Source organism: Silurus meridionalis, chromosome 9 (assembly GCF_014805685.1).
Source record: "Silurus meridionalis isolate SWU-2019-XX chromosome 9, ASM1480568v1, whole genome shotgun sequence".
In the NCBI taxonomy this organism is placed as follows: domain Eukaryota; kingdom Metazoa; phylum Chordata; class Actinopteri; order Siluriformes; family Siluridae; genus Silurus; species Silurus meridionalis.
This window is the reverse complement of record NC_060892.1, coordinates 2,937,882-2,951,531: the sequence shown is the minus strand read 5'-3', so window position 1 is coordinate 2,951,531 and position 13,650 is coordinate 2,937,882. Positions and strand designations below refer to the sequence as shown.

General features: G+C 41.5%; 1 protein-coding gene across 7 annotated transcripts in view; it reads right to left on the bottom strand.

The window, feature by feature from the left end:
- The window catches only part of nfia (nuclear factor I/A), a 146,761-nt gene that overhangs the window by 80,220 nt on the left and 52,891 nt on the right, over positions 1–13,650 (bottom strand). The window lies entirely within an intron of this gene.

The window sequence follows — 13,650 nt, the reverse complement described above, 5'->3', positions numbered from 1 at the left end:
ATTTCTATTGTATTTTTAATGTAAGAATTTTCTATAATTATATAATATATAATTGCTTTCTGTCTTCTAACGCATGGCCCTTTAACAAACTGGCCTCTTTACTGCAAAAAACAAACAAACAAATAAATAAATAAAAAGAAGAAAAATTGTGAAACAAAACCATGACTTTCTTTTCCGGTTCCGTCTCCAGGGAGATGCCGCTCTACCTCTGCCATGTTAATCTATAATATATGTGACTGTGCATTCAATGCACCTCTTTAATTTGTATTATCAAATCGAACAATTTGTTCTCAAATTTTATCCAACGTCACACAGTCGAGTTGGGCCTCGGGGTGTGGCGTTGAAGCCCGTGTGGCATGGCGCTGCGCAGTGTGGCCCTGCGCTCCCACCGGCCGAGGTGTGCACAACGTGCAATATTACCAAATCATTATCTGGTTTTAGCGGTAACAGCCAAACCGCACACACATACACACACACTCTGAAATCCCCCTTTTCTAATGCTGATTAGCCTCCGAACACTTCCGCCTGCTCCTCGGATCCCACCCTCCTCCGAACGCCTGGCCGCATCTCCCAGCATGCACCGCGGCTAATCGCGAGGCCGTACGCGAACGGGTCTTCGTAGACACGGCGCGGCGCGTCGGACGTGTACGGCACATGGGAGGAAAAGGTGAACGAAGAGGGTTTGAGCTTCCGACCGAGCTGTCCTCCGGGGTGTGAGGGGCAGGTCGGCTCTTTCACACACCACACAATGTTTGGACATTCTCCTTTTGTCGCTGGCTCTTATCCGTGTCTGAGCTTTCCTCATATAATATCCTTTACAACGGCCCTGCTCGTGAATGGAGCTAATCTCACACACACTTCCACACTTTCCCTATGTGTGTAAGTGTGTGTGAGTGTGTGTGTGTGCACCTTGAATGAATCCCCTCAGACTCATAACACCGCTCTAGTCCTGGATACACACCAATCGACACAATGTGGGTAAAATATATCATCACGAAGACGTCATACGACCGAAGATGCGAAGGGGCGAAAGATTTGGGGAAATTTCCAGAAATTGGGAATTTAATCGGGGGGAATTTGAGAAATATTCAAGACGGAAACTTATCAGGAATTTATGGGGATTTAAAGGAATTTATGGGAATGAATGAGAATATGGGGAAATAGTATATAAATTATCATATACAAACATATCTAAACATTTTATTTGGATATAAGCTGACATGCATGCAAACTCATACAGATTTAATAAAGGAAATTTTTTACTTTGATTTAATTATTAGAATCATTTTGACTCAAATACTCGCCAAGATTGAAAATTATATTCATATTTATTTTAAACCACCCTGTTATTGGCATACCAGCAATTTTGTAAATTCCCAGTCAATTCCCATGGAAGGTTTACAGTCGTGAAAATTCCTGGAATTTTTCCAACACTATGTATGGCACAATATTCACGATCCTGACATTATATCGACATTATATATAAATTTACCCACCCGTGCACTTATTACATACTTTAAGGCTCTTGTAAAATAAACTAGAAATCTCAGGATAAAAATAGAAAAAACTCATTCGATATAATAATCCTGTAAATCCTGAATTTCCGATATAATTCATCATTAAGTCAGAAAAATAAACTCAAACATCCTTCAATTCCTTCATAATTCTTTTTTGATAATCTGTTAAACCACAAAAACCCTCACCTACAGTATGTACTGTGTGTGTGTGTGTGTGTGTGTGTATGTGTGTTTACTGCACAAGAAAAACCACAGACACTCCTGATATCCGATTGCATTTCTGCTCTCCCTCCTCCCTCTTCCTTACATGCTACTACTCCGTCTGAGGTTTCCATTCAGCATTGTTTCTAAACACATACACACACTTGTAGGTGGACCTGAAATGTGCACACATTTTGCACAAAAAAAAAAAAAATCGCATTCCGTAAAAAAAAAAAAAGAAAAAAAGTGAAACCGCATCAAAAAAAAAAAAAAAGAGAGAGATTTAATCCTGTCTGGATTCCTGGTTGTCCTCTTTACTATGAATAGCAAAGCAAGGGGGTGGAATATCACGGATTTGGTTTATTCATTGTGGCACGTATTAACATGCGGCATGCCGTGGAAACGGGGTCCGTGTCTGCAAATTAAAAAAAAAAGCCTGCTGTTTCTGATAACCTATTTATGATTTTGTGAAGAATCTCAACCTTCTTGTATCGCAGCTAACAGGATGAATGGAAAAAGCGGGTCAGATGCTGAGCTTGACGTTTGCCTCAGCTTCATTTATTTTTTTTTAAATCATTAAAACAACATACTAAAGAGTAAAGAATTAAAGATCAATTAGGATCACAACTTCCCCTCAAACATTTCCTCTCAATTATATCCACTAAACAGACAAAAGTATTGGGACACCTGACTTTTCCAAGCCATATGTGGTTCTTCTCCAAAATGTTGCTACAAAGTTTGAAGGCACACAATTGTATACGACGTTTTTGGATGCTGCATCATGAAATTTTCCCTTCACTCGAACTAGGAGACCAAACAAGGTTGGAAGAACATATTGAACACATTTGGGATCAACTGGAATGCTGAGGTTCAACTTTACTAATACTCTTGTGGATGAATAAATCTCTACAAATCTCCATAAAATCTAGTGGTTATTAAAACAGCAAATGGAGACAAAATGTTGAATGGGACATAGAAAACGAAGCACCAGTCCTAAGGTCAGGTGTCTATATAGTTTCTCTTCAATTCAGCGTTCGTACAATAATATTATGTCCGTCTATTGACGTCAGTGTTTTAATAAATAGTAGAAATCAATACAATGGTAAAATCTTGTATAAACTACGCTGAGAACCAGATTTAAAAATAGATTTTTTAGATTTGTATCCATGAATGTTAGCGAGCACACTCCGAAATCTATTGGAACATTTTCCTAGAGGTTACAAAGAAGGTTATTATACCAGCAAATGAGGACTAAATGTGGAACGGGACGTTCAAAAAGAAGCACATGCCGATCTCATGGTCAGGTGTTCAAGACCTTTTGTCCATATAATGTCTCAATGACATCAAAACAAGGTCCACCACAAAACTGACTAGATCACCTTTCAAGGTCTCGCTAGGTTCATCAGCAATATCAAGGAATTCTGTTCAAATTAAGAAATCATGGTGTCGCCTGGTGGCTTCTCCAAGAGGAACCTTGATTAACAGACTAGTAATAGCACATATATAATGTATATAGAATAGCAAATATATAATAAAACACACACACACACACACACACACACACACACACACACACACACACACAAATATATAATAAAAAACACACACACACACATGCACCCAATGAAACTGCTAACAATTTTGGAAAAAGCCAAAATACCAAAAGTACATCTGTTGCCAAAACCAAGATAAACTCATAGTATTACTGTGATTATATGAAAACCGCTCTCTCTCTCTCTCTTTCTCTCTCTCTCTCTCTCTCTTTCTCTCTCTCTCGTTGCCGCTGGGTTATTGTGATTCAGGGCTGTTATTACAGACAAGCGTGTACATATGCTTCTCATTTATGTGAAGGATTTTAATTCCTAACAGCAGTTTTACAGATCTCTCATTACCCAGCTATGCTGCAAAGGGAAAAGTGGCAACAGCGAAAAGAGGCAGAAACGAGGAGAAATGCAGAGCGAGACCTGCAAAACAGTGATGGGTTGATGAGTCTTTAATACGATATAGAAGAAAAAGAGGTCGCACGAGCAAAGCATCGCAAAATCCTCCTTGGTTATGTACAGGACAGAGAATTGAGTAGTTTGACTCTCGACTCTTTCAGTTCAAGTCGTTCGTTCTTTTGTGACGTGACTCCCAATATATAAATTATTGGAACTAAAGTCAAAGTTGGTGAATGTAGACATGTTGGATTTCTGCTTATTAAAAAAAATAGAATTCTTTTTAAATTTCTGATCAAAGGAACAAAATGAACTAAAAAAGATTTGATTTTGATAAAAGAGATTGAAGAACCGAGTCACCAAAATGATCCGATCTTTCCATCGCTACTGCAAACCCCCTTCGCTCCTCGAAACGTTCCCTCCCTCCTGGCCAACACCTCCTCGATCTGGCCACAACTCCCACTTGCTCTTGCACAAGATTAGGACATGTGGTGTGTGTGTGTGTGTGTGTGGGTGTGTGTTGATGTCCAGCGGTTGACCACTCGACAAAACCCTTTTTGTGGTAAGTGGTGCAGAGATTCAGGGCTGTCTGAGAGCACGGATCATTAAAGCAACGCAGAGGCCCTGGGCTTCAGGAAAGTCATTACCCTGTCTGCCTTTTTACAAATAAATCAGCGAATACGCCACGCCGTCCATCCGTAATTGGGCCTGGCCTTCCATTTCATATCCACCCAATAACCACCAGCAAGAGCTATTAGTCCAACTGCCGGCCCAAAGCTAAGAGGAGCACACCTTGTTCATCTTATGGACAAAAGGCACTCCTTATCTCGTTTGCTCTATGAGAAGAAGCGAAGGAAAAAAAACGTTTGTTCTGGTGAAGGGTTGCGAAGAACGCCAGCGATGCACTCGGCCTTTCAGGAGAGCTGTGGTTTTGCCCGCCACTGTTTTGCTATTATACGTGGTCATGGAAGGAGCAGGGGAATGACAGTAATACAAGCCATCCTCATACACACACACACACACACACACACACACACATAAACCCTAGGCTTGTTAACGCAAACCCTGGCCAGGCCTGGCTGCGATTCTGCTTTTCCTTCCTCTCAGCTCGGCAGCTGGCGGTGCTTAGACGTCAGCTCCTCCTCTGCGATCTGGGAACCACTTTCTCCGTGGGAATAAATGCCTTGGAAGGAAGGAACCAGGAAGTAAAAATGGAGACGAGTGTGGTTAAGTGCTCTCTCTCTCTCTCCCTGTGTGCTTGTTTTAAGAATGGCATGTTTCTGCCTTTTTCCAGTCCAATCCTCACATCTGTTAGCAGGCTTTTTTCTTTTTTCTTTTTCCTCACCAAAAAGCCCTCAGCAGAACGTCACTCTCAGCTGTTCAGAGGGCCTGAGATCCGTCCATCACGCTAGCATTTGAGTAAATGTACTTTATTGCTGTACTTAGGTCATTTTTTGGCTCCTTTCGAGTTTGAACTCATTATCAAAGATATGAGCAACTTTTCCTCTCTACTCAAATACATTTATGATTCAGTAGATGCACTTTTTAACTGCACTCTATTTGGACAATGAGGGTTTGCACCTCTGTTGAAGATGTCATTAAGCCTCAACACTCCTCTACACACATCTGCTGCCCGGGAGCAACTTCTTAGCACAGTTGGCCTCATCCGAAAAGAGCTCAAATAAATTCCAAGATACTTCAAGAAAAACACGTTTTTGGTGAAGTTGAATAAAAATATTGTCCCTCTCTGAGAGCATCAAATCAGTCAGCTCAAGAATCTAATTATCTTTCATATCTAAAAAAGGACTTTGTGATATGATGCTGTAATTTTATTTGTTAATTAAAGGTCCCTTTTTTAAAATATTGCTTTTCTAATTTGTCAATTAATTTTTTTCAAATCAAATCAAAATGTATTTGTTACACATTTTTGTACAAATTAGCTTTTTTACACCTGTCCAATACTGAAGAATTTTGTCCATGTAAATAGAAATAGAATATAAAAAATGTTATAAAATACAAATAAAAAGTATTAATTATAAATAAAAGTAAATGCTTCTTTAGTGAAATTATATTTTAAGACTTTCCAATACTGCGATATGTTATAGATTTAAATAGAAACAGATTATGAAAAATAAAAAACAATAAAAATAAATATATAAGATAATATAATGTAAAATATATAATTGAAAAAATAAACAATACTATTTATTTTATATATATATATAAAGACATTATAAGACTTGGTTAATGCAGTGTTTAAACAATTTGATTTGTACTTGGAGAAATAAAACATTACAAATCAACTGTTTTAGCTTTTCATGTGTTTCATGCTTAACATGCCTTGGTGTTGAGGACTGGTGCATCTTTGAGCATATGTTCAATATGAGTCAAATACTTTAAGTACTTTTTAAATCAGAAAGTCATAGTGGAATTGGTGACTAGACGTTTTGCAGTAAAATATCTATACTTTTACTTGAGTATGATTTTCTGGAAGTCTTTACACCTCTGATCAAGCTTCAGCGCTAGGTGGTACTAACATTAGCATATTAGTGTTTTGGCCCCGAAAGCAGCTCACTGACAGTTGTTGGTCATGGTCTTATCCATCAATCGTTGGATCTGATCACACTAATGAGTGGCTCTGTAATCCTCTTAAGCCCACTTCCTGTGTAAAGCACCTCAGGCACCTCATGTCTCCTGACTGCTCTACACAGAGCTACACAGAGAGACCAGGTTAAATGAAAACGCTGAAGTGAAAAAAACGTGTGGAAACTCGCTGAGATTAGCTTCGCTCCCAGACGATGAAAGTCCATTTTAAGTCCAAGTTTAGATCTTTAACTCGGCTGGCCAGGATAGATTCAAGCAAGCAGGGCTGATAAAAGAGGCAGCTAGCCAGAGGTGCTCGAGAATGCTAGACCTCTGAGCGGTTTGAATAATATTTACAATTTGCACAGTCAAAGGCGGATTCCTTGAGGATGTAGCGAATTACATTTGCATGTATGGCATTTATCATAATTCCCCCCCCCCCTTATCCAACTTACAAACGCTAATAAAACCACATTCTCCTGTTAGCTCAGTAGATCAGGGACTAAGAATACTATAGGCCTCAAAAACCCTGTTAGCGAGGTTAGTACAGTGTGAAATAAAAATCTCTTTTCTTTTTTAGAAAAGCTAAGTGCTAATTTAAAGCGCTAAGTCTTTCTATTCTTTGTTCGGAGATGTGGAGACTCAGCTGTTTGTACATGAAGGATGAATAATGGCTTGGTGAAACAGAACAGTAAAAATACACTATAAGGATAAAGGTATTGGGATACTTGACTTTACCAGCCATATCTGGTTCTTTCTCAAACTGTTACCACAAAGATAGAAACACATATTTATATATAATGTCTATGGATGTGGGAGCATTACATTTTCCATTCACTTGAACTAGGAGACTCAAACCTGGTCCAGCATGACAATACCCCTGTACACAAATCCAGTTCCATGATATGAAGATATGCTTTCCATGGGTTGTGGAAGATCTCCTGCCTCCTCACCTCACCTACATCAGTACCTGACTTTACTAACACCCTTATGGATGAACGAATCCCCACAAATCTCCAGTGGAACATCTTCCCAGAAGAGTAGAGCTTATTATAAGAGCAAACAGGGGCTAAATGTGGAATGGGATGTTTAAAAATACAAATCTGAAGCTGAGGCGTCAACAAACCTTTGTCCATATAGTGTGTGTGTATGCGTATGAAAACATTTTTTAAACCAGAGTCTTTCAATAAATTATTAAAATCAGTACGATGTAAAAAATATTGTAGACCCCATTGACTATGCTTTACTCTGAGAACCAGGGTATTGGATAACTTTAAGAAATTACAGATTGAGGTTTTTTCGGCTTTGTAGGCATAAATTTTGCCTGCTGATGACTTTTCCTGAGATCTGATACACCAAAAAACAGTGAAAGAAACGTTTATCACTATTTCAAAGCCATTGTTTCAGTGTATTATGAGTGTACTATACAGCTGAACAGAACATTTTTAGCTTCCAGTCTGAAATGATGTTTGACATGAGGCCAATCGGGATACAGTCATTTTATGGAAATGCCCCCAACACTATTTCACATTGTTATGAATGATTACAAGGAGTTTCATGTTTACAGAGTTGTCACAAGGCTTTCAAGCTGTTAAGTGTCCGAATGTACTGACAGTGATATCATTGCTTTGCTAATAGTAACTCTATTTAGCATGCTAACTCTAGTCGAAACAATGTAAGTTTTGAGGGTGGTAATTTACAATACGTTACACCTGGCAGACGCCCGTCTTTAGAGCGACTTACATTTAAGTGGCAGCTTGGGATTCAACCCCTGGAATTGCCAAGCTGCCACTAAGCAAGGCCCTTAACCCTCAGTGCTCTAGCGGCGCTGTATCATGGCTGACCCTGCACTCTTGCCACAGCTTCCTAACATCGCTGGTATAATATAAAGCACCTTCTTTTTTCTCTCTTATTTATACAAACAAGCAACTACGTAGTTAGGATCCTTGCTTAAGGGCCCAGAGGCTGAAGCTTGGTGTGGCTGGGATTTAAACTCATGGCCTTCGGATAGAAAGTTCAATGCCTTACCACTAAGCTACCACCTCCCCTCTTTAATTCATGGTGGGAGTGGACTCAATAAGCCCCACCCATTTATCAATTAACCTGTTCCCTCTCACAAAACATACCGCATGCATATCATTTATTAATATTTTTTTAATTTCACCGTTCTAATGATATCAATTATGAAAATATGATTGCACAGGAACAGAGCAGCTTGGAGGTCCCTGGTGCAACACTGAGCATTGATTATTCTCTGTGGAGTTCCTCTTGTTCTCCCTGTGTCCATATGGGTTTCCTCCAGATTCCTCCCTCCCACCCAAAAACATGTGCAAGTGGCGATGCGAAATTACCCCCTAGGTATAAAAATGTGTGTGCATTGTGCTCTGTGATGAACTGGTATCCTATTCAGGGTGTATTCCACCACACACCCAGTGTTTCCTGGATAGGTTCCCGATTTGACAAAGATCCTCGCCATGAATAAGTGAGCGAGCGAGCGAATAAACGAAACGCAAGAAATGAATCTGTGTACTTTACTTTTGACGTAAACAGTGTTGTGCTACTGGTAGACTCTCGTTTTGCTCCGTCTGTGGCGCTATGAGACGAATATCGAAATGAATTGAACGACTCTGACATAGACATAAAAAGAACAATGAAGTGGCAAATGGTGGCGATGTTCTACGCCATTACAGAGTCTTCAGCCGAAACGAGTAAGATGGGCACTTAATTTCAAGGAAACAGCGAGCCTGCCTACAGCTTAACAGAATTACAGCGGAAAAGAAAGAAAGCAACGGAGAAGAAATGGGAGATTTCCACTCCAATACCATTCCACAGTGCAAAAAAAAATCAATCCTAATGCCTTTTTCTTTGCACAATATATCTCTAGAAAATAGACCGAAACCAAACCAAACTGGAGAGATGCTCTGATCTGGGGTTTATTCTCAGATCTCCTGCATGTTTAATACATGTGATTTGAGCTATTATACTGTATATATATATATATATATATATATATATATATATATATATATATATATATATATATATACACACACAAGGTGGTATCGAAAGCTTTTGAGACTAATGATGCTATTCTGACCACGTGGTCATTCAAAAGGTCATGACAAAGACAATGACATTTTGACACCAATCAAGAGATCCAGCGTGAATTGTAGAAGGTGCACACAGAAGTGGCAGGAACCTGGGAGCCCTGGGAGACTATTTTGAATTCGATAGTATGTACATGTAGATAATGTACTTGCTTGTAAATATAGCTATGTGACCAAGTCTCTCAAATTGATGGCGAATTATAGAATGATATAAAATCGCAGTCGCTCTGGATAAGGGCAGTTGGCACAAATGTAAAAGTAAAAGACGTAGAGGAAGTCGAGTGACGATCGAGACAAACGTTCAGTGAGGGGAAACCCAGGTGACAACTGCTTTCATACATAAATGAATTTCTCTCTTTGTCTTTTATGGAGCAGAGTGGCAATCTCCAGACTGGCCCTTCATTACATCATCATCTGTGATTTTGTTTTAGTTTGGCACTAATCTCTTCATGCTTGGTGAGAAGCCAGGAGGAGAAAAAAAGTGTGGGAGAAAGTAGGGGAAAGAAAAAAAAAGGAGAAAAAAGATCATTGGTGTGTCAGGGCACAAGTCCTTTCCTGTAGAGAAGTCTCTCTCTCTCTCTCTCTCTCTCTCTCTCACACACTTTCTGCCACTCTGGCCTCTTCCCCTGCTCTTGGATGCAGGCCAGGAAGGGAAATCCATGAAACATGAAGAATGTGAGGCGAGCGAGAGTGGCGCGACTGCACAAAACTTTTTCCACTGTGCAGGACGTCGGCGGTGGTGGAGACGGAGACGGCCGGGTCTCAGGAGGAAGCCCCGCTAATTATTCTTCGGGTGCAAACGATCTCCTCTAATTGTGCTTTGACAAAACAAGAGAATGAGTTTGATGGCTGATTGAAAGCAGAGAGAGAGAGAGAGAGAGAGAGAGAGAGAGAGAGAGAAAAGAAACGGGAAAGGAAAACAGGATGGAGTTCGAAGGGGTAGAGCGAGAGAAAGAGGGATCGAGTCTACGGCCACTCCTCTCCCCTCTCTCCCTCTCTCCCACTCTCTCTCCTCTCTCTCTGACTCTCTCGGTGTAATCGTGGCATATCACATGATCAAGGCCATCTCTTATTGGTCAGGAACAGGAGCAAATTTGTCCGCCATGTAAGGAGGGTTGGGAGCGACGGTCTCTTTCCTCCCTCCCTTTCCTACCTTTCTCTTCCTCCGGTCTTAAAATGGCGGCCAGGGAAAGGGCGCCAAAAAATGGGAACAAACCTGAGTACGATGTGTGGTGTGTTTTTTTTTTTTTTGGCATTCTGGAAAAAAAAAACTTGCAATGCACAGGGAGAAAAAGGGAACATTTTTGAGTAGAAACAGATGAAGCGGGCTTGTTTTCAGTTCAGCGCTGGCGGATACGGAGCGTTTAGGGGAAACTTTGACAGCGGGCCAGGAAAAAACATTAACCGTGCCGTGTCCGGTGGCGGAGCCGCGATGACTGAGGGACGCCGTTTTCGTTTTGTTTGGAAAACGATGCAGTCATGGTGGATAACGGGCTTAGTTTCTCTGGTGGGGTGGAAGTGTGTGTGTGTGGGGGTGTCTCGATGAATGATACGACTAAGCTGTTGCAATAATCAACACACACACACATTTACAGCAACTCATAGGAAGAACCAATAGTTTGCTGTATTTCCTCTGAAACCCCAACCTGCCCGGACTCCTGTCTGTGTGAACACAACAAATATTTGCCCCCAGGCTAAAGTTCCACAAGCATAGTGGGGCAGTGAATTCTGCCAGGCACCTCTCGTGGGAGAGCAGAAACGCCAGCTGGCACACTGCCTCCTTCCCAGGTAACTTCGCATCATCTCTGAGGGGCTCACAAAAGTTAGCAGAGCACCTCACATCCCCCCCTCCACCCATACCCCCTTCCGGAGGCTTCTTCAACTTTTGACAGATTCTTGATCAACTCTTCATCATTTTTTTTTCCCCCCCTGCTGAACATAAATATGTAAAAAAAATCAAACAAGGATTCGGTAATCCTGTCTCGCAGGTAGATGCCCATGCAAATAGTCTGTCAGAGAAAATTTATGGCTAAATAAATCAAAGTGGGCGACTCAGCAAATTTAAGAATAGCTCCGCTCCGGCCAACATCCAGCTCGGAAGAAAAAAAAAACTGGAAGGATGGCAAAAACAACACACTTGAGAGCTGAAGAGGGGAGCGGAGGAAATAATCTTCTAAGTGCATGACAAATTGACAATCACAACCTTGTTACGTTCCCAGTTCTGCAAAAAAAAAAGTCCAAACGTAGCCTGTGGACAGAGGCGGGATTGGGATGCTGAGCGTCTGATTAAAGTCCACTCCAATTTCTTTTTTTATTTCAAAGAGCACTCATGGTTGCTGCCAGGATTCCAGATGGACTGTATCGTGAACTGCGTTTTTGTTTGTTTGTGTTTTGTTGTTGTCAGAGTGTTGGTTGGAGCAAAGAAGCCCAGAAGCTAATCGTATCATGTCTGCTGGCTTCCCTAACACCAATGAGTCATATGAAAGAGGATCACAGTGGAATGTTCTGTTCCCAGAGGCCTGGCCCGATAGAATTAACCCTGCGGGGGGACTCTTTCCACCGGGCACCCTGACCAAAGCCGCGCTCTTGGGTCAAACTGATTAGCTTTCAGACAGACTATTAAAAGTGACTCGGCGTGTAAATCCGCAGCGCCCCCTCCTTAGCCTCCCTGTCCTGCTTTTCTCACCTGGGTTGTCCGAAAGAAGTATCTTCCTGGCCGTGCTGGGCAAAAGTGTTAGCGCGCCGCACGCACTTCCTGGCACCGGCACTGGCCTTTTCGTGCGCCGTTTGAGAAATAAAGCACGGTGTGTTAAGCAGTGCGAAAAAGCGCTGACGAGGCATTTCAGACAGGTGAGAGGGAACACAGTGAGCTCGGCCGAGGCTCGGCGCAGTCTGGTTCCAGAGGACATCAGTGTCATCTTCCTCCATGACAGATTCAGCTATCACTCACTGTAGTTGTAATAGCATCTGATGGCGGGTTTTCTTTTCTCCTCCTTTCTCGTTCTCTCCCTCGTCTCACTCCCTCACTCTTTCTCTCTCTCTCTCGCTGATGCACTGACTCACTTTTTAGTGCAATCTTTACTTTTCCTGTTTGCTCCTGAGGTTCTTAATAAACAGTGGCATTCCTCTTAATGACCCGAACGATTGCGGTTTCGCGCATACATATTTCATGACTCCAGCTGAACAAATTACATATTTATGCGTTATAAGGAGGGTATCTTTCGCCCTCGTTAGCTATGCAAGCAGGTACAGGAGTCCCATCTGCAGCTGCATCTGTACAACAGGAGTTAACAATAACAGGCTGCACACAGAGCTATGCGATTTGACCAGGCCTCGACATGACTTCTCCACGTTTTTCTCCCACACTCACACACACACACACGCGCATGCACAGATTGAGACCGAAGAAACAAACCGATACATGATTAAAGTACAGTGGAATCCACTGGTTGGTTCACTGTCACCGATTTCTTTTGGATGATACTATAATTTTTTAAACATACGGCTTTGAAGTTGTCTAACATTAGACAACAGTCTACAGGAGGAAACAGTCTTACAGGAGGAAATACGCAATAAGCAATTCAGTGTGAAGTTGTAGCTGAGTGGTTGATGCTCTGATTACTGATACTGAGGTTCAAGCCCCAATTTTGAAAAGGTGCCACTCTTGGGGCTCTTGAGCAAGGCCCTTAACCCTCTGAGCTCCAGGGGTGCTCTATCATGGTGGACCCTAACTTCTTCTTCTTCTTTCAGCTGTTCCCATTAGGGGTCGCCACAGCGGATCATCTGCCTCCATACCCCCCTGTCCTCTACATCTGCCTCTTTCAAACCAACTACCTGCATGTCCTGCATCTATAAACCTGACCACAGCTTCATTAACATCACTGAAATATGTGAAGAAAGAATTTCAATGTTCTGTGATATACAGTACATGTGATGTGTACAAAGCACATTCTTTTTCTCTCTTGACTTCAAAAGCTCTTCTACGGCCTGATACTGGGTTCCGGTACGACCCCGGTGGTTGGGGGCCTCTTTTATAGAGCACAGAGTTTTGCATGCATTCAGTTTCTTCCCGTAATTCATTATGTTAATTAAAGTCTATTAAGTGCTGAGCTCAACAGTGTATCAGTATAAATCATCTCTAAACCATGAGCGCTGTACTTTCGAGTACTTTTTTATTGACTGCAGTAAGCGAGCTCACTGATAATCTTTCTGCTGTTTTTATTTAATTGATTTGTTTTTCTTAATTAATCCTTAATACCCTGAGCGTTATTACGGACGCCTGGCATGACTTTTAATACGTTTACT